Genomic DNA, 5,238 nt, shown 5'->3' on the forward strand with positions numbered 1-5,238 from the left:
TAAAATTATACTATACATAACATTTTATGACATATAAAAGTGTTCTGTGAACACTTTCCTATTAAATAATATCAAAATACTTTTGGATAGAACACAGTAGTCCATTATATGGGTGTACCATGAACTCTTTAGCTTTTTCTTTAGACTTTACTTGAGCTATTTTCCCATTCTTCTAATGAACCTTATCGTTTGATATTTCTTTTTTATCTGCCATTATAAGTTCGGTATCAGTAACACTCATGTACTAAATCTGTAACTGATACATTTTTCAGAGTTAGAATTTCTGATCAAAAGTAACGAACACTTGTGCTCGCTTTGGTAGCACATATACAGAGAAGATCAGCATGGCCCCTGTGCCAGGATGACACACAAATTCACGAAGCATTCCATATTTTTACATATTAGCTAGACTCATCGTTGTGATCATTTCGCAATACATACAAGTATCAACTCATTATATTATATACCTGAAACTAGTGTAATGTTGCATGTCAATTATACCTGAATTAAAAAAAAAAAAGTGATGGACACTTTTAGAGCGCTTGGTAGACACTGACAAATGGCCTTTCAGATTTGAACTGCTTTGTATGCCTTTTAGTAATTGATTTAATTTCCTTTTTTACTGCCTTCTCCCTCCTACTGGGAATTAGCCTTTAAAACATGAAAAATAATACCTCATAATTTTAATTTGCACGTCTTGGTTATTAGTGAGTTTCAACATTTTTCACATGTTACTAGCTATTTCTCTCTTAAAAAATTAAATTCATGTGTTCAGTTTATTGTTCTGTTCTGTCTTCATCATTGAAGATGACTTGGACCCAATACAGAGAGATAACTAAATGAATATTTTTATGATTGACTGAAAATCCATACAGACTTCCATGTAGGAAACAATAATGCATATAGTTCATGGCTCTTTGTCTATTAATTTTCTTAAGTTTAATGATTTATCCTGTGAAATGTAATATTCAGGGAAAATGTGATTTTTTCCCCCTGCTCTATCTAGTCCTAAGAGACATTCTCTCAGTTGAAACTTCTCTCTCTTCATTTTCACTGTACTTCATATATCATTAGCAGGAACTCTTGGGTTATGGGAGGGCGATGTATGGACTACATATTTATTGAACTCTAATTGTATGAATAAATGAATGCACCGGCCATGCAAATACAAATCTAAGTCTTAAAAATAATAATTTACATAATTAGCTGACAAGAAGGCCTGAGCTATTACTTAAGTTCATATATAACATTACATCGTCAACTGTTAATTTATGCTCTGTTCTTTGCAGAATGATTGAGCTGTTTGGTAGTTTTATTTATGACTCATGCTTAGATTCATTTTGTAGTGCTGATAATGTTGAGATAATGGGAATTTATAGTTAGCTCTGACAAGAGGCCATAAAACAAATGACTGGATGTTTTCTCTATTGCCACAGGCTCGATTTATAACATAAAGTACTTAATAATTGTTATTAATGAACCCGCTGTGGTTGGTATATAGACACAGCTGGAAATCACATCTGTTATCAGACAGCCTGGGTTGAGTAAAGTACAAACACTGCAGGGAACTAATAGCTACAAAAGGAAATGACATCACAGAGCCATAGGAAGTGCCCATAGATGTTAGCTACACTGAAACAGAAGACATTTAGGAAAGATTTTAGGAGAAATGACAGAAAATTTGGCTCTTTTCAGAATTTTTCTTCCATATGGAACCCAAATGTCTTTAATTATGAGCTAGAGTCCCAGGGTCAATCCATATATGAAATATTAGTAAAGTTTATATCTTAGTTTTTAGATCAAAATAAATAAAAATCATCCAATTTCAGCCTACCAACATATCTTTCCAAGCTTCTCTTCAGTTACCCCTATTGAAACACTCTATTCTATTCAGATTGGGTTATTTCTCTTTGTTTTTACAGACTTATGCATTCCTGCCTTTGTGCTTTACCTTATGTTGTTACCTCCATTTGAGGTCATTTTGAACTATTTCAAGAGAGAAAGAACTAATTTACTAATACCTATTTACTCTCCCCCTCTTGACCCCTGTCTCCATTCCTATTTGTCCCCATTTAAAATTTTCATTCTCCTCATTCAACATTGGCAAACATTGTAATACATTTTATATGTATTCTTTGATTCTATGTAGTCTTACAAAATATGCTTTTTTTTGGTGTGTCCCTGTGTTATTAATTTTTGGAAATCATGGTAAATCACAGATGTCATTTTATTTCTTTTACTTAGCACTGGAGTACCAGCCATAGCACTCTGTGAACATCTAGTCCATTTTTTGTAAATGTTGCATAAGACTGCATGTGTATCGACCAAAATTAATATGTCTACTCTCCAGTCAGGGATGGGCACCCAGATTGCTCTGAATCTGTATCACAATAAGCAAGGTAACAATGGGCAGTTTTATGTATGTCATTTGTGGAACAATGGGAGAATTTCTTTAGGCTACATACCTAGGAGTGTAACTCCTGGGTCATAGAGGGTGGGTAGATGTGATTTGACAAAATGCTGAGAGATAGCTTTGAAGTGTTCCCCCATTCTTCTCCCACTGGGAGTGCAGTGAGTTCCTTTATTCTTACATACAACCAATAGGTGGTATTGCCTAGTTTTACATTTTAAGCAAATTAAAAGGGATAAGATGATATTTCATGATTGTTTTCATTTACTTCTATGATTACTACTGAGCTTGAATATCTTTTGATTTGCTTATTTCTTTGGGGGTGTATTTCATTTTAATTGCCTATTCATATGTGTGCCCACTTTTTTTTTTCTCTTGGGTTATCTATCTTTTGTGGACTTAAAGGAATTCCTTGTACATTTTTACATTGTCAGTTTTGAATATTGCAAGTTTTTTTCTTAAAGTCTATCACTTCTCTATGAACTCTATACACACTATTCTTCCTAAACAAAAATATTTAATTTTGATATAAGCATTTAGCCTGAGGGTTTGTGCTTCTCAAGTATTTTAAAGACAATTCTTCCCCACATTTAAATCACAAATATATATTCTGACATTTTATTTTATTGATTTTCTATTTTATCTTTCATTAATATGTCTGGATTCTACTTTTATGCATTATGTTATTTAGGGATCTAATTTTCCTTCTTAGCATCATATACAAAATAACCTATTCTTCCACTTCTGATTTGTGGTGCTTTATTTCCATATTTGTCATATATTAAATTCTAACCTATACATGGTTTTTCTCTGAGTCCACTGTTTTGTTTCATTGACCTATTTGTCCATCAGTTTTGATATCAATGCCTACCTATTTTATTACTATGCATTGGGTCAGGCAGACTACCATGGACCTTGAGCATCCCTGAACTTTCTGCTGAGCAGGCTAAACTGTAGGTCTTACTTGTTCCTCATAGACAGACAAGGAGGTCAAGTGACCATATCATGATTACTCAGTTAAGAGAAGAGAGAGAAAGAGATACTGTTTTGTTTTCTGCTTACTACAGAAGGTGCTGTGACCATGTGGTGGGCTGTTTGGACCACTGTTGTGTACCACTTTTATTGCTCTCAGTGCTGAGTGTATAATTAGTATGTGTATAATTAGTATGCTTATGTTATGAACCCTTATAAAAGTCAAGGGGAAGAGTCACTTTTAGACAAATGATAGTGGGTACAACAGACCACCAGTTAGGCTTTTGGTTTCCTCTCGTGTTATACAATGGAAACTATAAATTCTAGAAAAAGAAAAAGAAATCAGTCTTGGGGGCTGTAAACTTCAAAGGTCCTTTGGAACTATAGATCTCTGCCATTGATAACTATGAAGATTGGATCTCATACTGGTGAATGTTCTGCCAACAGTTGAATATGTATTCTGCTGTTTGGGGGTAAAATATTCATTAATATCAAGTATGTCAAATTTGTTGACAGTACAGTTCAAGTATTTATGTTTGCTAATTTTCTATCTATCTTGTCTATCAATTACTGATTGAGGAGTGTTGAAATCTCCCATTATAATTGTAGATTTGTCCATTTCTCACTTCAGTCCTGGTATGTTTTTGCTTCATATATTTTGCATCTGTCAGATGCATACACATTTACATTTGTTATTTTTTAATGAATTGACAACTTTATCCTTAGGAAATGTTCCTTTTTTATCTCTGGTGATAATATTTTTTATGAAGTCTCCTCATCTGATATTATCTTAGCCATTGCAGCTTGCATATAGTTAATGTTTATTGGCATCACTGTTTCTGTCTTCCACTTCTAATTTACCAATGCCTTTGTATTTAAGGTGCGTTTCTTGCAGATCACATTTAGCTATTTTTATTTTTAAATTTTTTTTAAAGCTTATTTATTTTTGAGAGACAGAGAGAGAGATGGAGTGTGAGTGGGGGAGAGGCAGAGAGAGAGGGAGACACAGAATCCGAAGCAGGCTCCAGGCTCCGAACTGTCAGCACAGAGCCCGACATGGGGTTTGAACCCATGAACTGAGAGATCATGACCCCAGCTGAAGTTGGATGCTTAACTAACTGAGCCACCCAGGCACCCCATGTTTAGCTATTTTTCTTAAGTCTAATTTGAGAATCTCTGACTTTAAATTGTAGTTTATAGACTAAGGGTCTACAAACCATTTCTGAAATGGCCAGATGGTAATATTTTAGGCTTTTGGATCATACTGTCTCTGTTGAAATTGCTAAACTCTGCTATTAAAGCATGAAAGCTGCATAGACCACACATAAATGAATGGGCAAGGCTGTGTTCCAATAAAATTTTATTAATAAAAAATCACAATGGGCCATATTTAGCATAGTTTGCTGACCCATGGTTTACACTCTTAATGTTTGATCTAAGTATTTGTAGAGTCAAGGTTAAATCATCCAACTTGTTTGTATTCTGTTTATCCCATGTGTTATTCACTCATTTCCTATCCTCCCCTCTCTTATTCTACCTCCTTTTGGATTGAACATTTTTAAAATTTCATTTTACCTCTTTTTTAACATATCAGATGACAAAAACCTCTTTGTGTTTTATATTTTAAGTGATTGTTGTATAGTTTATAATATATATCTTTACCTTTTCACAGTCTACCTTAAAATAATATTATAGCACTTTATAGATTAGGATTCTTAAATATTCTTACTTTCCACCCAGTCATTTGTGCTATATTTTTGTCATACTTTTTACTTCCATTTGTGTTATGCTGTGCATTGCCACGGCCTTTTTCCATGTTTTGAAGTATAATTGACAGAAGTTGTAGTATATTTAAG

At 33.7% G+C, this 5,238-nt stretch overlaps 1 pseudogene; it reads left to right on the forward strand.

Moving 5' to 3' along the window:
- The first annotated feature begins 297 nt into the window (after window positions 1-297).
- Window positions 298-396, forward strand: LOC115526578 (annotated as a pseudogene).
- The last annotated feature ends 4,842 nt before the right edge of the window (window positions 397-5,238 follow it).

The sequence above is a fragment of the Lynx canadensis genome, chromosome D1, assembly GCF_007474595.2.
Source record: "Lynx canadensis isolate LIC74 chromosome D1, mLynCan4.pri.v2, whole genome shotgun sequence".
In the NCBI taxonomy this organism is placed as follows: Eukaryota; Metazoa; Chordata; class Mammalia; order Carnivora; family Felidae; genus Lynx; species Lynx canadensis.